We start from the raw sequence: 25,893 nt of genomic DNA on the forward strand, positions 1-25,893 counted from the left end.
TAATGACAGCGGGACACTTTTCAAAGATAGTATGGGAAGAGTTGTCGGTACAAATGCTATGAAGAGGAATGTCGGCCATCCAATGTCTGACAGCGGGACAATTCTCCTAAATAGCAAAGGGGGGTCAGTTGGCCTGGAGAGATGGAGGTGCAACTGAGGCCCAGGTACAGACAAGGATGGCGGATGCGTGCGGATTGAAGACTACGATCTGCTTTACAGTGACTTTCATGCTGGCTGAGCTGAGTTGGAGCGGCAATGAAAAGGTTACTGTACCGCGTGGGAAAGCGTGCGCTGGAGAGATCTGACTAGCAGAAGGAGCCACCGCCAAAGAATCAGCTAATCTGGAGTTGTGGGCGGAAACACCGCCCACGCACAGCCAATCTGGTAAGAGGAAGGAAGTCTATAAATTACTTCCACTTTCGTGTGTAGCTGAGAGGGAGACACGTGTGTGGAGAAGCAAGATGGCGAGTGCCAGAGTGAGCTGGAGTGCGGAGGCTATCCCACGTGTTGGCGGAGATCCTGCAGAGCAGGCCGGAATGTCGACTTCGACCCTGTGGGACACTGGGGTGCAATTGGTGCCCGATGGAAGACTGGCGTTGTGTACCGGAGTAGGCGTGGAACACTTGGGCCTGGTATGTAGTCAATGCCTGAATGTTACCATGCGGATGCAAGTGTGTGGCCAGTGCGGGCACTGTGGCAATCTACTGAAGCGGGCGGAGAAGAGTGAAGGTCAGCCCAGGAGACTGAATGTGACATGGGAGACCGGGGTCACTCGTGCTCTGTTGGCCTCTGAATCAGGACTCTTCGTGGGCAGAGGAAGAGGAGTGCTCAGGGTGCTGATGGAACTGGGCTCAGTAACATCTGCCAGTGCTACAGTGTGCCACACGAGAGAAACCTGTACTTCCGAGGCTGTGTGCATGCAGGTAGTGAGGGCCGGGGAGCGGCCACCTGATGTACAGAAGACTGCAGTGGCAGACACCAGGTCTGCTCCAACAAAGGCAAAGGGGAGTCAATGGCCTGCGGTGACCAGGGCTGTGAGTGTGAGCAGCGAGGAAGAGGCCGGGGTCATTTATGTGGGGTCTCCTAGTTTCCAGCATCGCTACAGATCCTTGGAGGAGGGGATCGATGTCTGTAAATCAGAGGAAGAAACCGAGTGGGACTGGGGGGGTTGAATGAACGGAACAGTTCGGCCAGTCCAAGTGTTCCTGATGAGGAGACTAGAAATTCTGTAATACGTGGACAATGTGCTAAGAATCTGGGGTTCTGTGTGGCCTACTCTAACCAGGTCCCAGATCTATCCCCTCCTCGGACCTATGCCCGGGCTCAGGAACAAAATGAGGCCTATGCATCTCTCATCATTAAGGAGGAGACCCTGTATTCCCCACCTGGGAGAGGCAACAGACAAACCCTCCCCAGGTTCTCCAGACTACAACGGCTGATACATAGGAAGGTGGCCTTAGAATATGGATATGATTATCCTTATGCTCCAAGGGAGATTGAGGCCAGGAGAGAGGCTTGGTGTGATGAGGCTGTGTGGGACTTCCTTTACATCCCAAAACTCCACCGCAACCAGTCAAAGCCGGAGTTATGGAAAACCTTCCAATCTGTAAAGGCTAAATGGAACTTTGGGCGGCCCATCGATATAGACGGAGTGGAGGTTCACCGCCCAGACGGATCTGGCCAGGCATGGTCCATCCATGTAAAAGACTCAGAGGGAAAAGTTGTGCGAATCCTCAGGGAGCTTTTGGTGTGTGCTGCCTGCGCGGGGATCTATTGAGAGCTGAGACCCTGGTGAGACACTATGCATGCATGCTGACTGCCCTGCTCCCCCTAGATGGGGTCTGCTCATGGTGCCCCTGACCGAATGAGAGTGGAGCCTGGAACCTGAAAGCACTTCCTTTGGGGACCATCATCCGCATACCCCAGTGTGGGGACAGCTGTGTAAGACCCAGGGTGACTCTTGGGTCAAAGAGTGAGGTGAGAGGCCATTCTAGCTGGTGGTGGGGGTGTCTACACGGTCACGGAGGTGTATATCACAAGCTTCCTTATGGGATCTATATGATGGACTGTTTCTGTCACATTTATTTGCACAATATATAATTTGCACTATCCAAGGACTTTATTTAGCACTGTCATTGAAGGCATGGTGATTTATGCACTGTGATTTTTATGATTTGTGTTTATGCACATTATTCTGTCTGGCGCAGCACTGTTGGAGTATATTGAATCCCACATCCTGACTACTATTACTAAGGACACAGGATGCTGAGTTTAGTGAGGCTGGCTAGCCTGAGTTTGCTTACTTGCTTACTGAAGAAGAGGGGCCGGAGAGCCCGATTGTAAAGTGTACAGTGATGTTTCAAGTTTTATCATTGTTGCTAGGGCCCAAGCCCTATTTCCAATACCCCTTTCCCTTCCATCCTTGCAAAAGGGATTGGGAAATCTACAATTACCACTGCTGAGTGGTTCCACTAAAGAGGGCCAACCCTCCAACTTTAAAAAAGAAGAGACCCTTACTAAAGGAGGACTCTTGTGATACTATAACTGTGCTAAAAAGGAGACCCTTTGGGCCATCGGGCCAGGATCATGTAACACCTCAAGATAAAAGGACACTCTGTGGAGTAGTTAGGTCATCGGGCTGAAGAGGAGAATTCTTTGCAAAGAGACACTGTTTACAAAGATGCCTTGTGAAGATTCTATTGGGCCAACGGGCCAGTAATGGAACTTTGTTGGGTTGCTACCCAGGGAGAACGGGTAGTGGCCTAAGGTGTCTTCGGTGGGGGGTGCCCTAGTGCCAGGGGCCCCTGAAGAGACTGTTAACACCCACAAGTCAGACAGGTTGCTCAGGCTCCAGCAAATACCTTGTCCTTAAGAAGACATGTAGCCTCGGTGCTACAGGTGTGAGGGACACTGTGAGCATCAGTCGGATGGACTCCACATGTCTTTCAGAAAATTGTGGGCGTGGCTGAAATGGAAGAAGAGTCAGTGCCCGGGTGGTAAAGGGACTGTGTCTGTTTCAGTCACTCATTGTGGCTAGAAGGTAGATAGTTAGCTTGACAGGGTTTGGTTGTCACCTGTACAGGAGTGGAGCTGAACGCCTAGTCAAGCCTACCGGAGGTGATATCTGCCAGGATGTGTAGCTAGGGATCTTGGGTGAGAAGGTCGCCTCTGAGGAGAGGGCATTCTCACTACATTAGGTAGAATGTTATTAATATGCAAATGTTGGAAGTGTTAACCTTTAATTCTTCCTTTGCAGGCTTGCACGGGATGTCCGGGTCTGACAAGGCCCTCCATTTTTGAAAAGTGAATGTTATAGTTAGCTAGTTAGTCAGGTTGACATGTTACCCACTCAAGCAGAGTTTTGTTTGATGGGGGGTGCATTAATTTTTGTGAATATTTGTACAGCATATCTATATTTTTCTTTTTATTTTTGTAGGAAATTTTTGTAGGGGGCGGCTGCCCCAGAGCCAGTGAGGACATGGCTCGTTTGGTGGGGGGTGGATGTAGCACCCTCCTAGTCAGGTGCTAGAGATTGAGTATAGTTTTGGCTCTGTCTGCCTATCAGAGGAGCAGCAGGTAAATTCTATATTGCACTCTGCTTATCAGGGAGCAGGATCTGTGAGTTAGGTCTGCTCAGTGTGCCCGGTGTGTGATTCATCTGGTCTAAGGGAGTGTCCCCAGCTGATCCAATGGGGAGGCACATTGGATGCTGGAGGAAACCTGGCCAATAACATACAGGCTTTTGATACAGCTCCAGGGATTGGCACAGATGGGTTGTCTTGGTGAATTGTGCGGTAGGGTATAAAAAGCCAGGGGCACATGAGGTAGAGGTCTTTTGGCGGGAAGCAAAGTCCCAGAAGGAGGGTGGTGGCTGCCTCCTCTTCTGCAGCAGTGGGTGATGGTTACAGGCAGTCAGCCTGGTGAACCAGTGGAGAGGAGCTGAACCCAGAGGTCCAGGAGAGCTGACTGGAGGAGTTGGGGCACTGCGAGAATCTGGAAAAACTGTATCGTGAGTACAGAGGATCTTGCCCAGGGGTCTGCCCAAGAAGGGGACCACTCCGGAGTTTATAGTCAGTGGACGGGTGTCAGCTAGTACAGAGAAAGGGGGTACTGGGGGAGTACCCTGAGGAGAAACACAAATAGGAACACTTACCTCAGCTTCATTCAAGTGGCAGGATGAAGTAGCGGCCTTGCCGCATTCTCAAGCTAGAAGTCCTCTGAATTGTGAATAGTTCATCAGTTGGAGTATCCCACTCATCCCTTCTCCTATCCCAATATGAAATAAAACCACAAAAACAACTAACCCTAGACTGATCATTGACTGAGCCAAGAACATAAAGTGTTAAGATTTCTGCAAGTTCTGCAAGCAGTTGCTACGGGTAACCCAAGGGAATCCTTAAAGTGTGAAAATTCAGCAGTCCTCTAGGGGGCAGGGCTACACCTTTTATACCATTCTTCATTTATTCAAGAAGGCTGCCGGGCCGGGGGGGGGGGGGGGGATCGGGGGCCCGTCCCTTGGCTCTTTCCAACCACAACCCCACATAGGCGCACGCTCAATCATCCGGCTCCTTGCTGGTGAGTGTCTTAGCATTTTTTTTGCCATCTCTTAGTAAATTGCGGCCTCTCTCTGTGGGATTGCCCCCTTCTCTTTCACTCTCTCATATTCTTTGCTTGCCTGGCTTTCCTTTCTTCCTCTCTCATACCATCTTTGCCTCCCCTCTTTTTATCTCCATTATCTTCATACCCCCCCCCCCCCTGCCCCTTACTACTTAGGGCAACACCATGCTAAACTGGATCTCCCAGATCTATTCTGCCCCTGCCGCCCAGGTTAAGGTGAACGGTATCTTATCGGATTACTTCACAATTACGAGTGGGACAAGATAGGGGTGCCCCCTGTCACCCTTACTCTTCGCATTATCACTAGAAACCTTTTTATGTAGAATACGCCTCCACCTGGATATCTCAGGCATGACTGTTGGGGTGACCCAGCAGAAAATATCAGCGTTTCCAGACGACATGTTATTTTCCCTCATGAATCCCATAATTTCTCTACCGAATCTTCTTCATGAGTTTGAGGCATATGGCACTCTGTCCAATCTAAATATCAACTTTACTAAATCTGAAGCTAGGGGAGTAGGCTTATCAAACCCCCTCCTCCACCAACTGCGATTGAATTTTAGGCTAAAATGGACGAACTCAGCGCTGAAATATCTGGGCACTCTCATACCACCCAAAATTTTCACCCATCTTCACGCTCAACTTTCTCCCCCTCCTAAACAAAAGTCCACATTCTATAAGATAAATTGAATTCTGGCCTCCATTCATGGTTTGGAAGATGCAACGTTATTAAAATCTGCATACTCCCTAAGTTCCTATACCTCTTTCAAGCACTTCCAATATTCATCTCTTCACAATACTTTAAACAAGATGACACCCTACTAGTGGATTTTATCTGGGCACATAAGCGACCTAGGCTATGTAGGAGACTGCTCTTGCTTCCTAAACGACTAGGTGGACTGGCAGTGCTGGACTTATGCAAGTACTATCAGGCTACACAATTGGGGAAACTCAGACTGGTGTCGTCATGGTGAAGCGAAGCTTTGGCCCAGACTAGAACAGGCCCAATGCGACATACCCCTCCATAGAGCTCCATCGTGCCATCATTCAGTACCAGACTCCATAAGACGCCATCCCCTCATAGGTCACATGATAAGAACCTGCTCTAAATTATTCACACAACTTTCACTTTCCCCGACGCACTCGCCACTGACACCCATACTGGGGAATCCCCAGTTTACCCCGGGCTACCAAGATAAAACATTCAGGACCTTGATGGAGTCAGGCTATTTCCAAGCCTCCCATTTTTCCACATCATCTAGTTGGCCTGCACCCAAAGACCTCATGGATTCCTCGGGACCCTACCGTCTAGATTTCTGGAGGGCATTGCAACTCCATAATTTTTTAAACTCATTGCCACCTCCCAGTGAACGCAACACACAACTTACACCCTTCGAAGAACATTGCTCTCAAGACGGAATACTGACACAGGTATTATCCACGACCTATGCATTACCGATCACACCCCAGGGGACTTACCAACCCCCATTCTTAGCTAAGAGGCATGGGATTTAGACTGTAACTTTAATCCAGACCAACAAAATCACATCATTCCATTTACATTTACATCATCCATCTGCACGTAAATACAAGAAACCAACTTCAAACTCCTAACAAGGTGGTACCACACGCCGTCAAGGTTGAGCAGATTCTTCCCCACACTCTCTGATCAGTGCTGGAGATACCAGGAAGGGCCAGGGGACACTCCTACATGATTTTTGGTTGTGTCCTAAACTAGTGGAGTTCTGGAAGACAGTACATGAAAAGTCTCAGAGGTTTATAAACCGACCCCTCCCCAATGACCCTGCTCTCTTCCTTCTCCATGCCTTTAACATCCCGGTCCAGACCTATAAAAATTCTGTCATTTGTCACCTTCTAAATGCTGCTAAAATGTGCATCCCTCTTAAATGGAAAAACCCACAGGCCCTGACTGTTGGCATGTGGCTCAAAGAAATAAATAGAATGGAAAACCTTGTTCTCTCGACATGTCCCCAACACGAACGATATACCAAAACCTGGGGTCAAGGGAATATATTTAAACAATAAACTATCAGAGCAAAACCAAGTGCAATGATGATAAATTCAATGTGCATAAAAATCAATGTGCATCAAAATATATATCAGCAATCAATGTGCATGAAAATGACCGGCAGCATACACTAATCGTGTCCTCACCTCACAATCAAAGTAATATAAATAAAACGTGATGTGCCAGAAGTGCACAAAATAATTGAAGTGACCGTATAAACAATACAGTGTCCAAGTTTACAATTCAAAAAATGCCGTGTTCAAAAGATGCCGTGCTCAAAAGCAATGTGTTCAAGTGTCCATATATCAACTAGAAAGCCTTGATCCCGTGAGAGATAATAATAAACACCAGTGTGTTGAATCCCTTCACCAGAAAGATTGGCCTCTCATCTCAATATATGACCCAAAACAGGCCGGGATTAGCCTAAATGTTGATAATGGACTCCAGGGATGACTCTCCAGCCTTTCACCTCCGGAGGCTGGAGAGTCATCCCTGAAGTCCATTATCCCCATATAGGCTAATGCCGGCCCGTTTTGGGTCATATATTGAGATGAGAGGCCAATCTTTCTGGTGAAGGGATTCAACACACTGGTGTTTATTATTATCTCTCACGGGATCAAGGCTTTCTAGTTGATATATGGACACTTGAACACATTGCTTTTGAGCACGGCATCTTTTGAACACGGCATTTTTTGAATTGTATACTTGGACACTGTATTGTTTATACGGTCACTTCAATTAATTTTGTGCACTTCTGGCGCATCACGTTTTATTTATAATGGAATATATTTGTCCTCTCTGATGAAGGCTGCTCTGTAATTAAGGGTGGCAATACTAAAGAGACCTTATGTTGAGTTTGGGGGAGCTCTAAAATATTGGTGGAAAGTATTGCTGATGTAGGGCCATAGCTTTACCAATGCTAACCCTCCTAACCCCCCCCCCCCCTCCACACCTCCTTACCCCTTCCCCACTCATCCCACCTACTTATCCTCTTCTGCCTCTCTCTAGGTTTCTTTTACTTCCCTCTCTCTTTCCACTACTTATTCACTTTACTCCTTCCTTCTTCTATACGTTATGCAAAACTGAAACGGACAACTCCGGGTACTTTCTAGTCCTGCATAACTCCTCCCATTAGAGGAATTGTAGAACACCTCTTATTCTACGACCGATGTAGATCTCAACCTTATGACTGAATTGTCTTCAATGTTGTAATACACTGTCTCAGCATATGTTCTATAAGGAATGTTACTGTTTATTATGCCTGGAAGTTGTCTTTCATACAAATAAAAGAATTGAAAAAAAAAAAAAAAAGAGATCTGACATGGATCAATGATACAACCTTACCCAACCAAACATCACTAAGTAATAATGCTATTGAAATTATTACAATTTTATTGTTTGGAATATGACGTTATATTGAGGAATGGAGATGGACCTTTCATGTGGTGTACAGTATCTCCTCCTCATTTGTTTGGAACATGACATTAGACTCAGGCATGGGGCAGAAGGCCCAAAACTCATAACCTAGGTGCCTATATCATGCACATTTTTTTTGCCAGCCGAATCCCAGAATCTCCATAAATCCAGTCTAGAGACATAAATTGTGTCTGCAGCACAGAGAAGGAAGATTATCTGAGAGAAATACAGGAATACAGGACGGGGAACACAGCTCATGTAAGTGACCAAGATATTACAGGCTGATATCACCCAGTCCCCGCCCCACTCTGGACCAATCAGTGCACAGTATGGGTGGAGGAATGTATTTAGTGTTAATGACTACAGTTGAGCGGACACCTGGATGTCCGTGTTCGGCGGGTTCGGCCGAACCTGAAAAAAAAGTCTGGGTCAGTGTCCCGGACTTTTTCCGAACTTTTCCCGGACACCGAACCCCATTGAAGTCAATGGGGACCCGAACTTTCAGGCACTAAAATGGCTCTAAAACACCAATGGAAAGGGCTAGAGTGCTGCAAATGGCAGCAAAACGTAGTTAAGAGCATGGCAAGTGCTCTGCAAATGAATGTGGATAGGGAAATAACTTAAAACAACAAAAAAAAAAACTGAAAAATAAAACAATGTTCTTCATCTGTGAAGGATGAGGCCCATATGGAGTAGGAGGGAGGTTGAGGTGGTGGTGGATGTAGCGGTGTCATAGGCGTGCGCACAGGGTGTGCCGGGTGTGCCTGGGTACACCCTAATCACCTAGGGCACATTAGCATTATCGCTCTGTTTGCCAGTGAGGAGATGGGAAATATCTCCCTCGGACCTGCTCTGCCATAAGAGAAGTGCCACACACTTCTATTTCACTTTGCCAGCAGGGAGAGTAATGTACCGGGGCCATATACATGTAGGCAAACACATGCATGTGTATTTAAACTTTGGGGTGCACACCCTAATGCAATAGGCTGCGCACACCTATGGGCGCTGTAGGTGGAAGCGGCGGTGGAGGAGGACAAGGTAGCCAACACTGCTTTTTTTCAGTCATTTTAAATGAGGGTACACCCCAAAAGAGTGAGAAAGATCAAAAATAGAACAATGGCTGGGTAAGGTCGGTATCCATCTCTATTCTGCACAAGGTACGGAAAAGTCCTGTGGGATCCATGCCTGGTTCATTTTAATGAACGTGAGCTTGTCCACATTGTCTCTGGACAGGCGGCTGCGCTTGTCTGTGATAACGCCCCCAGCCGTGCTAAATACACGTTCAGATAATACACTGGCTGCAGGGCACCTCCAAGGCGTAAAGGGCAAGCTCAGGCCATGTGCCCAATTTGGAGACCCAGAAGTTGAAGGGGGCAGACCCGTCATTCACTACATGTAGGCGTGTGCACACATACTGCTCCACCATGTTGGTGAAATGCTGCCTCCTGCTAAGACGTTCCATATGAGCTGCTGGTGCTGCTGTTTGTTGTGGCGTGCTGACAAAGCTTTTCCACATTTCGGCCATGCTAACCCTGCCTTCTGAGGTGCTGGCGGTGCCCTGGTTGCGTTGGCGACCTCTTCCTCCTCCTCCTCCTCTGCCTTGGCCTTGTGCTTCCACTGTGGCCCCGCTGTCAGGTGGGAATGCCAGCAGCATCGCGTCTACCAGCGTGCGCTTGTACTCGCGCATCTTGCGATCGCGCTCCAGTGAGTGAATTAAGGACGGTACGTTGTCCTTGTAACGGGGATCCAGCAGCGTGGCCACCCAGTAATCAGCACAAGTTAGAATGTGGGCAACTCGGCGGTCGTTGTGGAGACACTGCAGCATGTAATCGCTCATGTGTGCCAGGCTGCCCAGAGGCAACGAAAGGTCGTCCTCTGTGGGAGGTGTATCGTCCGTGTCCTCTGTATCCCCCCAGCCACGCACCAGTGATGGCCATGAGCTGGCCTGGGTGCCACCCTGCTGTGAACATGGTTCCATCTCCTCCTCCATATCCTCCAGAACTGTGCCCCTGCTGGACAATTGTGTCCCTGGCGTTTGTGGGTGCAGGAACCCACCCTCGGAGCCACTTGCGAATGACTGCCCTGAAAGCCTTGGAAATGTTACCTATTCATCCTCCTCCTCCTGTGCCACATCCTCTTCCATCATCGCCCGAATCATTTTTTGAAGGAGGCATAGAAGTGGGATAGTTAAGCTGACAACGGCGTCATCGGCACTGGCCATGTTGGTGGAGTACTCAAAACAGCGCAACAAGGCACACAGGTCTCGCATGGAGGCCCAGTTATTGGTGGTGAAGAGGTGCTGTTCTGCAGAGCGACTCACGCGTGCGTGCTGCAGCTGAAACTCCACTATGGCCTGCTGCTGCTCGCACAGTCTTTCCAGCATGTGCAAGGTGGAGTTCCACCTTGTGGGCACGTCACATATGAGGCGGTGAGCGGGAAGGCTGAAGTTATGCTGCAGCGCTGACAGGCGAGCAGCAGCAGGGTGAGAACGCCGAAAGTGCGCACTGATGGCCCGCACTTTCTGTAGCAGCTCTGACATATCGGGGTAATTTTTAAGGAACCTCTGCACCACCAAATTCAGCACATGCACCAGGCAAGGGATGTGCGTCAAACCGGCTAGGCCCAGAGCTGCTATGAGATTTCGCCCGTTATCGTACACCACCAGGCCGGGCTTGAGGCTCGCTGGCAGCAACCACTCATTTGTCTGCTGTTCCATGCTCCTCCACAACTCCTGCGCGGTGTGTGGTTTTTCCCCCAAACAGGCAAGTTTTAAAACTGCCTGCTGTCGTTTACCCCTGGCCGTGCTGAAGTTGGTGGTGAAGGTGTTACACTGACCGGATGAGGAGGCGGTAGAGGATGAGGAAGCAGAGTAGGAGGAGTTAGGAACAGGAGGCAAACTGAAGCGCCCTGCAATCCTCGGTGGTGGAAGGACATGCGCCAAATTGCTATCTGCCTCAGGCCCATCCGCCACTGCATTTACCCAGTGTGCCGTTAGGGAGATATAACACCCCTGACCAAGCTTACTGGTCCACGTATCGGTAGTTAGGTGGACCTTGGCACAGATGGTGTTGCGCAGTGCAAACCTAATTTTTTCCCCCACTTGGTTGTGCAGGGAAGGGATGGCTTGCCTGGAAAAGTAGTGGCGGCTGGGCACGACGTACTGTGGGACAGCCACCGACATAAGGCTTTTAAAACTGTGCGTCTCCACCAGACGGAATGACAGCATTTCAAAGGCCAAGAATTTTGAAATGCTGGCATTCAGGGCCAGGGATCGCGGGTGGGTAGGGGGGTACTTCCTCTTCCTCTGAAGTGTTTGGGAGATGGAAAACTGAACGCTTCCACTGGACATTGTGGAGATGGTTGGTGACCCAGGTGGTGGTGTTGCTGACAGATCGTCTGTTTGCGGGGTGGCAGGTGCCGGTATCACTACAGATGTGGATGGAGAGGCCGAGACTGCAGCAGAAGAGGAAGCAGGAGGAGCCAGAGACCTTTCTTGGTTTTGAAGGTGTCTACTCCACTGCAGCTCGTGCTTTGCACTTAGATGCCTGATCATGCAGGTTGTGCTCAGGTTGAGAAGGTTTATGCCTCGCTTCAGGCTCTGATTGCACAGGGTGCAAACCACTCGTGTCCTGTCATCAGCACATTTTCTGAAGAACTTCCACGCTAGAGAACTCCTTTGAGCTCGCTTTGGTGCGCTCGTTCCCTTGCTGCGTTGGGCAGTAGCAGGCGTAGTGTCTAGGGCACGGCCGCTCCGCTTCTGCACCCTGCTCCCTCTTCTGCTGTGCTGGTGGCTCTGTGCGACCACTGCCTCTTCCTCCAAACTACTCAGGTCACCTGCATGACCTTCATTCCATTTGGGGTCGAGGACCTCATCGTCCTCCACATCATCTTCCACCCAGTATTCACCCCTGCCCTCCTTGTCGGTCTCCACAATTCTGAATGCCGCAGCAGTTGGCACCTGCGTTTCGTCATCATCGGAGACGTGCTGCGATGGTCCTTCTATGTACTCATCTTGAGAAATAAGTGGTTGGGCATCGCTGCACTCAATCTCTTCCACTTCTGGGGCAGGGCTAGGTGGATGGCCCTGGGAAACCCTGCTGACAGAGTCATCAAAAAGAAGAAGAGACTGCTGCATGACTTGGGGCTCAGACTGCTTGCCTGAATTGCAAGGAGGGGGTGAGGTGAAAGACGGTTGGACATTGGCTGCAGGTGCCAACTCTGAACTTTCTGCAGTAGACTGGGTGGGAGACAATGTGAAGGAACTGGAGGCACTGTCAGCAACCCAATCTACTATCGCCTGTACTTCTTCTGGCCTCATCACTTCTAGAGGCGCATGATGCCCTACCAAATACTGCTGCAGGTTCTGTCGCCTATTTACATTTGAGAAAGGTGTTTCACTTGTGCGTATAGCTGGCACAGATCGACCACGTCCTCTTCTTGCAACAGGAGCTCTACCAGCAGCACCACGACCCAGGCCACGGCCCTTATTTGACGGTCTCCTCATATTTCTGTAATTTATGATCTTGCCCTAGAAAGGTGTTTATTGAATAGCGGAACAAAACAACAACAGTATCGCACGGGTGTATCTCACAGTCAAATATGCAAACTATGCCGCAATTTTATTTTTTTTACCCCAAAAGGGTGTATATTGAATAGCGGAATAGAAAAAAGGATAAAAAACGGTGTATCTCACACGTACAAACACAGAATAGGCCCCGATTAAATTTTTTTGTACCCTAAAGGGAGGATGAGGAAGAGGAGTAGGAGGAGTTCGGAACAGGAGGCAAACTGAAGCGCCCTGCAATCCTTGGCGGTGGAAGGAGATGCGCCAAACAAATTTAAAAAGGTGTATCTCACATGTACCGATACAGACTATGCCGTAATTTAATTTTTTACACTCCAAAAGGGTGTATATTGAATAGCGGAATAGAAACATTTTTATAATACAGTGTATCTCACACGTACAAACACAGACTAGGCCCCGATTACAATTTTTTGTACCCTAAAGGCAGGATGAGGAAGAGGAGTAGGAGGAGTTGGGAAAAGGAGGCAAACTGAAGCACCCTGCAATCCTCGGCGGTGGAAGGAGATGCGCCAAACAAATTTAAAAAGGTGTATCTCACATGTACCGATACACACCATGCCGTAATTTAATTTTTTACACTCAAACAGGGTGTATATTGAATAGCGGAATAGGAAAAATTTTACAAAACGGTGGTGTATCTCACACGTACAAACACAGACTAGGCCCCGATTACAATTTTTTGTACCCTAAAGGCAGGATGAGGATGAGGAGTAGGAGGAGGTCCGAACAGGAGGCAAAATGAAGCACCCTGCAATAGAAAATATGATATCAAAAGGTGTATGTATCTCACACGTACAGACCCAGACTAGGCCCAAATTACTATTTTTTGTACCCCCAAAGGCAGAATGAGGAGTAGGAGGAGTTCGGAACAGGCAGGAGGCAGACTGAAGCACCCTGCAATCCTCGGCAGTATGAGATGCGCCCCAAAAATTGGAAAGGTGTATCTCACACGTACCGATACAGACTATCCCGCAATTTAATAGTTTTTACCCCAAGGGTGTAGATTGAATAGCGGAATAGAAAATATGATATAAAATTGGTGATTTTTCAATAGCACATGTGAACAGCAGTGTCTTATATCAGTCAGCTCTGCTGCAGGCTATGGAGGGAAAAAAAAAGAAAATTCCCCTTTAAGTTTGTAATTTTTAAATAGATTAGTACAAACTATGCCACAATTTAATTTTTTTAACCCAAAAGGGTGTATATTGAATAGTGGAATAGAAAAAAAGTGTATAAATTTTGAAATCACTCAATAATAGCACATGTGAACACAGCAGTGTATTATCCCTCCTCCTCAGCGGGCAAAAAGATTGTGTTCACACCACCCCACACACAGCAAAATCGATGTGGACCACTGACCCTGCCTATCTCCAGCCTCGCCCTAAAATGATCAATAAGATCGGTCACTGTCGGCACTGCAAACCCCCCCCCACACAGCAAAATCGATTGTAGAACACTGACCCTGCCTATCTCCAGCCTCACCCTAAAATGCCCTAACAACTCGCCCTGCCTGCAGCACTCTGACCTGTCCCTGATTCTGAATTATTTTTGGACACAATATAATTTATGACTGTCTGTCCCTAATCAGCAGCCAGCACGTATGATGTGTGCTCTGTCCCTGTACTACAGCAGAATGACGCAGTGGCGCTCGGTCTCGAACTTATAAAGACTTGGTCACATGCTTCAGATGGCCAATCACAGCTACTAATACATTTGTAGGCATGGCTGGGATGGCTTAAAGCACACCAGTTAACTGCTTGTTGATTGGCTGTTGAAAGCCCGCCATTAAAAGCGCGCCAATACATACAAACCCAGAAATAAAATGACCGAACACGGATTTTAAACCCGAACATACAGTAAAGTTTTCGGGTCCATGTTCGGGTAACAAAAATCCAATTATTCGGTACGAACACGAATAATACAGTCCGTGTTCGCTCAACACTATTAATGACCCACCTCTACTGATCTCTGTAGGAGTGTCCTCCTCTATAAATGTCCCCGTTATTCCATCCTCCTCCATAGACTGCTGATCATCTCTCACATACTTCTCTTCTTCTTCTTCTTCTTCTGCTTTCACCTCAAATTCTATATCGATTGGATCTCCACTCTAAACCAAGAAAATGAAAGAGAATATCATCTGTAAAATATAAGATTTATTATTGTGACATCACAAAAAAATCCACACATGGTCTCCATGAGTCTGTGTTTTATAATCTCTGTCTCACCAACCTTATAACAGTGAGGGATGGTGTGACCTTCCTGTGTGGAATCCTGGGAATACAGAGGACGGGGACATCTCACTGGTGGGTTTCTGGTATTAGGTGGCTCCATCATATCCTTGTGTCCTTCTGAAAACTCCTCCATCACTCCATACTCCTTATCCTCTTTATACTCTTCTTTAACATCAATATTATCATCCCCGAGGATTGCTCTCTGAATATATAATAAAACATTTCTTATAACATATATACTGTATATAAATTAGAACTACCAATCATTGACCATCATCTACCTGATGATGGTGGGGGATGGTGTGACCTTCCTGTGTGGATTCCCGGGAATACAGAGGACGGGGACATCTCTCTGGTGGGTTCCTGTAGCTTGATGACTCCTCCGTGGTTTCCTGGTACAGATCTTTGTGTCCTTTTGGAAACTCTGACTCCTCCATCACCCCATCCTCGTCATCCTCCTCTTTTATCTCTTCTTTGACCTCAACTTTAGAATCTCTCAGGTTTCCAATCTGAATATATAATAAAAATAACATCAATGGTAACAATGCAGATAATGTACAGATCCTAATGATACTATCAGTGATTGTTCCTCATCTACCTGATGATGGTGAGGGATGGTGTGACCTTCCTGTGTGGAATCCCGGGAATACAGAGGACGGGGACATCTCTCTGGTGGGTTCCCATTACTGGATCCATCTGTAGGAAACACACACACTGACTGAATACATTGTTTCTATGTGTTTATCAGATGATGGTGGATCTAGGTGGAGCCTCCGTACTGCTCTCTCCTTTACAATAAAGTCTCCTCTTACCCGGTGATGTGAGGGGTGGCTGCTTCTCCATCATGACGTCCTTGTAGAGATCCTTGTGTCCTTCTAAATACTCCCACTCCTCCATGGAGAAATAGACAGTGACATCCTGACACCTTATAGGAACTTGACACACACAATGATACAGTCACCATCCAGACACATCCCTTGTCTGTTACTGGATAATGTCCCAGAATTCCCAGCACCGCTCACCTCTCCTCCATGATCTCTCTGGTGACTTCTAGAATCTTCTTTGTATTTCTCTATTCTATCAGGGGGGGAGGTGGAGGCAATGTGATGGTCATATGATCTCCAGACTTCACAGGAGGAAAACTCTAGATCTGAACACAAATAGTAAAATCAAATGAAATTCCCAGAATCCTCCTCACCCCACCATTCGGGTTTCCATTTGATTAAAGCCCCACCTCAGGCTGAGGTATAGTTTACCAACACAGGACCCCCACACTACGCAGGTTAAAAGCTTGTTTCAGGCATTCTGACATCATTACATACAACACAGGACCAATAGATCCACTTTGCTAATGAGGATGCCAAGGGACAACCTACATCCTAAGAGCATGAGAAAAAAAAAGCCAGATGGATGGACATTGGGGGGAGGAGCTGTGAGGTCAGTGTGATGTCATAGGACATATAGACTCTGAATGGAGGGACATTTAGATGGGGAGATTTGAGGGGCCCTCTATATGAGGATCCTGTGCAAACCAATCATTGTTCCTGGGTGCCTCCCACTTCTCCTAAAATGAAGAGTGAACTTTGACCTTTACCATACAGAGATCTGTCAGGAGTGTGAAATAAGCTCTCATGTGATCAGGTGACGTGCGGAGGAACGGAGTGTAAATAGCAGACAATTTTCTCCAGAGCTCTGAATGGTGGGGATGGATTTTGCTGCATGCTGGTGCCAAGTTTCCACCCCCCAGGGTCACTGCAGGTGTGGAGAAAAGCTGTGTAAGAGAATATGGAGGAGAGATGAGGAGGAGATCCAGGAATCAGGATAAAGGTCAGGACAAGCAACAGACGAGCGCATCCAAGAGATGAAGCCGGGGTCACTACACAGAAAATCTATCCAAGGAAACAACAGGCAGGACGAGGAATAGCAAGAAGGAGCTCAGAGACAAATGAGAATATTGCTCAGCCAATGGGAGATTATCTCAGCATGACTTACATAATGAAGGAGATAAGGGGGAGGGGAGGTGACCATAGATACATGGAAATTCAGCTGGTTTAGCAGGGATCGATCACATTTCCATCCATGTGTGGTCAGCTTTGGAAGCAAGATATATTAATCATCAACTGATCCCCTTGAAGGGGTTAATCTACTTATTACCTCCTCTGCCGCCAATTCCTGCAGTGTCTCCCTCTACGTTCTATGGAATGTCCTCTTTACCTAACATCACTTCCTGTCTGTATTCCATAGAGACTTCCTGTCTGTATTCCATAGAGACTTCCTGTCTGGGTAGAAGAGAGATCACCACTTTGTGGAGCTCAGAGGAACTGCAGCCCTGAGAAACCTCTCATAGTGTGAACACGGCCATGTGCTATGTGTGTATTAGTGATGGGAAGTTCGACTCTTTGAAATGAATCGGTTCATTTTGAGTCACTCACTGAAATTAACCGATTCATTGAATCGAATCTTCGGTTCACTTGCTGAGTCTACTGACAAGCAGGTGAACTGAAGCTCCGACTCAACTCTATTCAAATGAGCTGAATGAGAAGAGTGACTCATACGTTTGGCAGCTCTCTGGGGATGTTTTCTTTGATTTAACTCCTTCTTGGCTCCTCAGAGCTGTCTCAAGCCTACGGTATGTCAGACACAATACACTTTTTCAGATTAGCCAGCATTATCACGTTCAGGACTTCAGGTGACAGCTGTATATATTTAAAGCAGGTTTCTGTGCATGTGAACTGCATTCTGATGGGCAAACTTCACAGTTAACATTGCCAGCTATCAGATTTGACCAGTTTTTACAGATTATGCACAGGAATAACGATCAGATTTTATTACTGTGTGCGGGTACTTCGGCCACAGTAATAAAATTAGACTTTTATTGCTATGCATGCGCTGTAAAAACTGGACAAATCTGATAGCTGGCAAAGTTAACTGTGAAGTTTGCCCATCAGAATGCAGTTCACATGCACAGAAACCTGCTTTTCATGTATACAGCTGTATGTGCTGGTGATGAACGGTTCTTAGTGTACTGTGCTAACAGAGACCGACTCATAGGTTTAGATTCTTTTGACTCAGTAACTCGTGTACTGAACTACTGAATGATTCGACTCTTCTCCCTGAACGGTTCAATACAAGCTTGTGTTTCTGGCCAGTCCTTCAGTGTGCTGGCCTGGGAGACGCTGATTGGTTAGAGGGAGGAGCTGAGCTCCTCACTCCAGGATCATATTACCATCAGCCCAGAGCAGCTCTCCTTCACTGAATATTGAACTGTTTCCTACCGAGTCGTTCATGAACTGGACATCACTAGTGTGTATGTACTGTATATCCTTCCCCTTTCTCTCCTCCCTGAGTGTGTATGAAGAGGCGGAGCTCCTGCTGGAACAGCGGTTGGAGGAGGAAGCCGAGTCTAGGAGGGAGACTGACAGAAAGCGCAGCAGACTTGCAGGAGTGAGCGAGGAGGATCCAGTTCCTTTGCCATCGGAGGTGAGGAGAGTGTGAAGGATGTTTGTGACTCTGGTAGCTGAAAAGCTGGGAGTCATATTGCTCTGGTGAGTGGGGAAGCACTACTAAGGGGGCGCCCTCACCATCACGTGTGTAAGAGGTGGAAGAAGGCGTGGCTACACTACAGCTGGCACAGTTTGGAGCACGGAGAACTTTCACACCTTATCAACTTTTCATTCATTTGTGAATTTATATTAACAAAATAAGTTCACTGAAGTAGAAAGTGGAACTTGCAGAGAACATTATATTGAGCACAAAATATTGTATGATTACATGAAATTTCACAGATTTTTAGTTTATTTAATATAGCAGCAAAGATTATAAGAATAATGAAGTAGGTGTAATGCGGAAGCAGTAGGTCTGCAGAGAATATTATTTTGAGCCCCTAGCACTTTATATATGAATGTAGCCACATATTTTAGTGTATTTGTGATAATTTATGTGCACACACAATAGGACAGCGCTGTGACACATAATGCTCTTCTAGTTGATAAAGGGAATACTTACCTTTGTTACAGCAGCAGTCCGGTGGAAGTTATTTTTGTAGGTATTTGAGTTGTTACACATAGCGCAGTTTTTTCCCATTTATATTGGTGACATAATTTCCCAAATCTGGGGATCAGGAGCCATTTCCACCCTTTACTCTCGGCTGGGGTTCTTTGTATCCATGTAACAGATGTTCTACATCTACATGACTAAATCTGTGATCAATTTTACTGCCAAATCAAAGTTGCCAAAATGTCTCCCCCCCCCCCCCGAGCAGTAATATATTTCTCTCCCCCTTGGTGGGAGTGGAGATGACCCATCTATAAGGATATACAGTACATACACACATAGCACAAGGCTGTGTTCACACTACCAGACGTTTCTCAGAGCTGCAGTTGCTCTGAGCTCCACAAGGTGGTGATCTCACTTCTACCCAGACAGGAAGTCTCTATGGAATATAGACAGGAAGTGATGTCAGGTACAGACAGGAAGTTCCGGGTGAGAGGTGAGTCGGGAAGACATAGAGAGAAGAGACGTTGCTGGAAGAGGCAGCAGAGGAGGTAATAAGATCTTATTTTCTATTTACACCCAGTAACCCCTCTCCCCCGTCATGTCTGTCCTGTGACGTCTTTTACCTCCAGCAGATGATGATACACACATATATAGTGTGGAAACCTAGATTAACCCCTTCTGGGGGATCAGTTGATGAATAATATATCTTGCTTCCAAATCCGGCCATACATGGTTCAGTTTTATCGTTCAGCCAGCAGGATGAGTAAAAAAAGCTACACTCATTCCCCATCCACACATTGGAGGGGGATGGGAGAGTCCTTTTATCCGGCAGTGACCACACATGGATGGAAATGTGACCGATCCCTGCTGAACCAGCTGAATTTCCATGTATCTATGATCACCTTAAGTTGACTTCCTCCCCTCCCCCTCATCGCCTTCATTATGTAAGTCATGCTGAGATAATCTCCCATTGGCTGAGCAATATTCTCATTTGTCTCTGAGCTCCTTCTTGCTATTCCTCGTCCTGCCTGTTGTTTCCTTGGATTGATTTTCTGTGTAGTGACCCCGGCTTCATCTCTTGGATGCCCTCGTCTGTTGCTTGTCCTGACCTTTATCCTGATTCCTGGATCTCCTCCTCATCTCACACCCAACATAAAGAATGTAACTTGTGATCCAGGTGGCCAAATTTGTACTAGAATCCCAAACCCCAAGGATCATAGAAAACACTAATGCCCCGTACACACGTGCAGATTATCTGAAGACTTTTGTCTTCAGATTTACCTTTTCTATGTAGTGCAAGGGCCTGCCGGATTGCATACAAATTGAAAGTGTTTAGATTTGACCTCATATTATATGGTTTTGGTAAGTCTGCAGACAAAAGTCTTCAGATAATCTGCACGTGTGTACGGGGCATTAACTGTCCAGATTAAATATTTTCTCACTGGGACCATAGTGCTTAAAAAAATACCGACCTTCATATTACCTCCTGATATCCTCATCCTATTATTGTACAACCAATACCAATCCAGATAATTCTCTGTTATCAATATTATCTGTCTACAGGGAAACCTTCATAGATGACGGCACCAATGAGGACGGAGGAGGACCGGAGTCACATGACTGAGAAGATACTAAACCTCACCCTGGAGATCATCTACCTGCTGACCAGAGAGGTGAGGAGGATTCTGGGAGGTCACATGACATCACTCTTATCTCTATTAATAAAACACAGACCCTACCAGAGAGGTGAGGAGGATTCTGGGATTCTAACATGATATTCCTATTGGTTCCTCAATACAGAGATTTCCTCTTCTGAAGTCAGGTGATCATATGACCATCACAGTGCCTCCATGTGACTCCCTAAAACCTGAGAGACACAACATGCAGAAGATTCTAGAAGTCACCAAGAAGATAATGGAACTGCTGACAGGAGAGGTGAACGGTGCTGGGAATTCTGGGACATTATCCAGTAACAGACAAGGGATGTGTCTGGATGGTGACTGTATCATTGTGTGTGTCAGGTTCCTATAAGGTGTCGGGATGTCACTGTCTATTTCTCCATGGAGGAGTGGGAGTATTTAGAAGGACACAAGGATCTCTACAAGGACGTCATGATGGAGAATCAGCCGCCCCTCACATCACCGGGTAAGAGGAGACTTTATTGTAAAGGAGAGAGCAGTACGGAGGATCCACCTAGATCCCCCATCATCTGATAAACACATAGAAACAATGTATTCAGTCAGTGTGTGTGTTTCCTACAGATGGATCCAGTAATGGGAACCCACCAGAGAGATGTCCCCGTCCTCCGTATTCCCGAGATTCCACACAGGTTAACATTGAAGAAGAGATAAAAGAGGAGGATGATGAGGATTTTGTAATGGAGGAGGCAGAGTTTCCAAATGGTCACAGAAAGCAGTACCAGGACACCATGGTGGAGTCATCCAGTTACAGAAATCCACCAGAGAGATGTCCCCGTCCTCTGTATTCCCGGGATTCCACACAGGAAGATCACACCATCCCCCACCATCATCAGGTGAATGAGAATGTAGGAAAGTGATCCCAAGCCCTAAGAGATATCATTCTTCTATTATTATTATTTTGTATTTAATATTATTTCTCCCATTTTGTTGGTTTAGGATCAGAGATGTATAGTAACGAAGTAGAACTACTTAAGTACTGTACTTAAGTACCGAAATGCGGTATCTGTACTTTCCTAGAGTAGAATTTTTTTCTCCTACTTCTACTTTTACTTCACTACATTTTTTCGATGATTTCAATACTTCTACTCCGATATTTTTTTTTTGTGCTGCATAGTTACTCGTTACTATTATAAAAATTACCACTGCCAGAACAGTAGATGGCAGGTTGCATAAAGCTCAAAAAAATGTGTATAATGTCATTTGTAAATCAGCGCATACGAAAATAAAGGCTGTGTATAATAAAAGCTGCTATACCAAATCTTTCCAATAAAAAGAAAATATAAAACAAACAAATAAATGGTGCTACAGCGCTTAAAGTGCATCAATAAACTACTAACAAACACAGGTTAATCATTTGAATAAATCATTTGAAATAATAAAAAACAATATGATGTTCAAACTTTTGACTTCTTTCTTTAATAACTACATAACACAGTACTTGTACTTCTACTTTCAGTACTTGAGTAGAATTTTTTTTTCAAAACTACTGGTACTTTTTACTTTTAGTACTTAAGTAGCAAATTTTTTGAAAAAACTACTTGCAATACTTAAGTAAAAAAAATGTTGAATACTTTAGTACTTCTACTTAAGTAACTTTTTCTGCAAGCACTTCTACTTCTACTCAAGTCACTTTTTGATCAAGCACTTGTACTTTTACTCAAGTAGAAATTTCGAGTACTTTATACAAGTCTGTTTAGGATGAAGATCTGATAAATGTACAAATTGGGGTTATAAAGGAAAAGATGTATGTGAGGGGTGATCAGCATTTTACAGAGGAGGTTGGGATGATGGACGCAGTTAAAGAGGAAGAAACTTCTCCAGATATCACCTCGGGTAATTATGCAATAATGGGTTAAAGCTTACTTAGTGATGTTTGGTTGGGTGGTATCATTGATCTGGTTAGTTGTCATAGTTTGGTGTTGTGATTGCACCCAGTTCCACCACCGATCTCTTTTTAAACTTTAAAATGCTCAACCAACATACATTGCTCCAAAGAATGAAAGGAACACTTTGAAAACACATCAGATCTCGATGGGGAAAAATATCATGATGGATATCTATACTGGTATGGACTGGGTAATGTGTTAGGATCTATACTGGTATAGACTGGGTAATGTGTTAGGATCTATACTGGTATAGACTGGATAATGTGTTAGGATCTATACTGGTATGGACTGGGTAATGTGTTAGGATCTATACTGGTATGGACTGGGTAATATGTTAGGATCTGTACTGGTATGTACTGAGTAATGTGTTAGGATCTATACTGGTATGGACTGGGTAATATGTTAGGATCTATACTGGTATGGACTGAGTAATGTGTTAGGATCTATACTGGTATGGACTGGGTAATGTGCTAGGATTTATACTGGTATGGATTGGGTAATGTATTAGGATCTACAGGTATACTGGTATAGACTGGGTAATGTGTTAGGAAGGAAAGGATGCCACATCATTTGATGGAAATGAAAATTATCACCCTACAGAGGGCTGAACTCAAAGACACCCCGAAAATCAAAGTGAAAAAATGATGCAGCAGGCGAGTCCATTTTGGTGAAATGTCATTGCAGGACCTCAGAATGGTCCTCAGTAGTGTGTATGGCCCCTCCACGTGTTTGTATGCATGCCTGACAATGTCAGGGCATGCTCCTAATGAGACGACGGATGGTGTCCTGGGGTATTTCTTCCCAGATCTGGACCAGGGCATCACTGCACCAGCGTAGGGTCTGACAATGGGTCCTAAGATTTCATCCCGATATCTAATGGCAGTCAGGGTGCCATTGTCTATCCTGTAGAGGTCTGTGCGTCCCTCCATGGATACGCCTCCCCAGACCATCACTGACCCACCACCCAACCGGTCATGCTGAACGATGCTACAGGCAGCATAATGTTCTCCACGGCTTCTCCAGACCCTTTCACGTCTGTCACATGTGCTCAGGGTGAACTCTGCTCTCATCTGTGAAAAGCACAGGGTGCCAGTGGTGGAGCTGCCAATTCTGGTGTTCAATGGCAAATGCCAATCCAGCTCCACAGTACCGGGCAGTGAGCGCAGGGACCACTAGAGGACGTCGGGCCCTCAGGCCACCCTCATGAAGTCTGTTTCTGATTGTTTGGTCAGAGACATTCACACCAGTGTCCTGCTGGAGGTCATTTTGTAGGGCTCTGACAGCGCTCATCCTGGTCCTCCTTGCACAGAGGAGCAGATACCGGTCCTGCTGATGGGTTAAGGACCTTCTACGGCCCTGTCCAGCTCTCCTAGAGTAACTGCCTGTCTCCTGGAATCTCCTCCATGCTCCTGAGACTGTGCTGGGAGACACAGCAAACCTTCTGGCAATGGGACGTATTGATGTCATCCTGGAGGAGTTGGACTGCCTGTGCAACCTCTATAGGGTCCAGGTATGGCCTCATGCTACCAGTAGTGACACTGACCCCAGCCAAATGCAAAACAAGTGACAAACACTCAGAAAAGATGAGTAGGGAATATGTCAGTGGCCTCCACCTGTAAAACCATTCCTGTTTTGGAGGTTGTCTCATTGTTGCCCATCTAGTGCACCTGTTGGTAACAACCCCCTCTGCTACTTGACTGAGCAGATGAATATCCCAGGAGTTTCCCTGACTTGATGCTATACTCTGATTATAAAGTGTTGAGCAGTGTATATGAGTGTGGAAAACTCTTGGTAATTTTTCTTGTCTTCTGACAGACGGACTCTGTGGTGGGAATAGAAGGACATCGGAGGAAGATGTGACTACAGAAGATAATGACATGGCATCTTCTCCAGAAGTAAATCCCGTTCCTCATAATATACATGACAGACCTCACCATTGGAGGAGATCATTGGAATCTCCTGATACTTCACATAGTCCTCTAATATCTGACAGTGCCGACGGGTGCGGGAAACCATCTCATCTCAGGGAATCTTCTTTACACCATACAGGAGAGAATTCATTCTCATGTTCAGAGTGCGGGAAATGTTTTAAACACAAAAAAAGCCTTCTTAGCCATCAGAGAATACACAAAGGTGAGCGTCTCTATTCATGTTCAGAGTGCGGGAAATGTTTTAGTCAAAAAATATGCCTTCTTAGGCACCAGAGAATTCACACAGGGGAGCGTCCCTATTCATGTTCAGAGTGTGGGAAATGTTTTAATCAGAAAGTAAGCCTTCTTAGCCATCAGACAATACACACAGGGGAGCGACCTTTTTCATGTTTAGAGTGCGGGAAATGTTTTAGTCAAAAAAGATACCTTCTTCCGCACCAGAAAATTCATGCAGGGGAGCATCCCTATTCATGTTCAGAGTGCGGGAAATGTTTTAATCATAAAGGAAACCTTCTTCGCCATCAAAGAATACACACAGCTGAGCGTCCCTATTCATGTTCAGAGTGCGGGAAATGTTTTAGTCACAAAGCAGACCTTTTTCGGCACCAGAGAATACACACAGGGGAGCGTCCCTATTCATGTTCAGAGTGCGGGAAATGTTTTAGTCACAAAGCAGACCTTCTTCGTCACCAGAGAATTCACAGGGGTGAGCTTCCCTGTTAATGTTCAGAGTGCGGGAAGTGTTTTAATAAAATAAACCTTCTTAGCCATCAAAGAATACACACAGATGAGCTTCCCTATTCATGTTCAGAGTGCGATAAATGTTTTAATAGTAAAGGAGTCCTTAATAGGCATCAGAGAAAACACACAGGTGAGTGTCCCTATTCATGTTTAGAGTGCGGGAAATGTTTTAATAATAAAATAAACCTTCTTAGTCTTTAGAGAATACACACAGGTGATCCTCTCTATTCATGTTCAGAGTGCGGGAAATGTTTTGCGCTCAAATGTTTACTTGTTAGACACAAGAAAGTTCATACAGGCGAGCGTCTAATCTTGTGCAGAGTGCGGGAAATGTTTTTACTAAGAAAGAACACCTACTTATACACAGGTGAGCGTCCTTTTTAATGTTACGAGTGCGGGAAATCTTTTCCAAACAAAGATTTATTTCTTAGAAACCAGAAAGTTCATATGGGCGAGCGTCCTATTTCATGTTCAGAGTGCGGGAAATGTTTCACTCCTTATGTACGCTTCAAACAGCAAAGAATTTACACTTATATTAGAGGCTCCATTTTCATGTTCAGAGTGTGGGAAAGTGTAAAAATAAAGGAAATATAATGAAACATCTGAGTGCACCCCCTGCTGGCACTACGGGAAATGGACGCTGCATTGTAACATGTGGAACTGTTTAGTCCATAAACAAATGTGAAACCACCACAGTCCACTCGGGGTTGGTTTACACACGCATCACCCTCTGACCCGCTGTGGGGTTGGCAGGCAGCTGG

The 25,893-nt window shown here is 46.1% G+C and overlaps 2 protein-coding genes and 2 pseudogenes across 4 annotated transcripts in view; 2 read left to right on the forward strand and 2 right to left on the reverse strand.

The window, feature by feature from the left end:
• LOC309548734 overlaps positions 1-17,431 on the reverse strand; it is a 65,341-nt pseudogene extending 47,910 nt beyond the window's left edge. The window contains exons 1-2 of the transcript in view: positions 17,311-17,431; positions 15,755-15,813 (exon numbers count right to left, since the gene is read on the reverse strand). The product of the transcript in view is annotated as an uncharacterized misc_RNA (transcript). The remainder of the gene's footprint in view (positions 1-15,754; positions 15,814-17,310) is intronic.
• LOC309550227 (uncharacterized protein) overlaps positions 1-25,893 on the forward strand; it is a 1,381,219-nt gene that overhangs the window by 1,225,142 nt on the left and 130,184 nt on the right.
• Positions 1-25,893, reverse strand: part of LOC309550746 (uncharacterized protein) — a 224,815-nt gene that overhangs the window by 194,087 nt on the left and 4,835 nt on the right. The gene's annotated exons all lie outside the window — the stretch shown is intronic.
• LOC309548735 lies at positions 462-25,333 on the forward strand (annotated as a pseudogene). Its single transcript has 2 exons — positions 462-1,008; positions 24,510-25,333. The product of its transcript is annotated as an uncharacterized misc_RNA (transcript).

Source organism: Pelophylax lessonae (assembly GCF_965119305.1).
Source record: "Pelophylax lessonae genome assembly, chromosome: 3".
Taxonomy (NCBI): domain Eukaryota; kingdom Metazoa; phylum Chordata; class Amphibia; order Anura; family Ranidae; genus Pelophylax; species Pelophylax lessonae.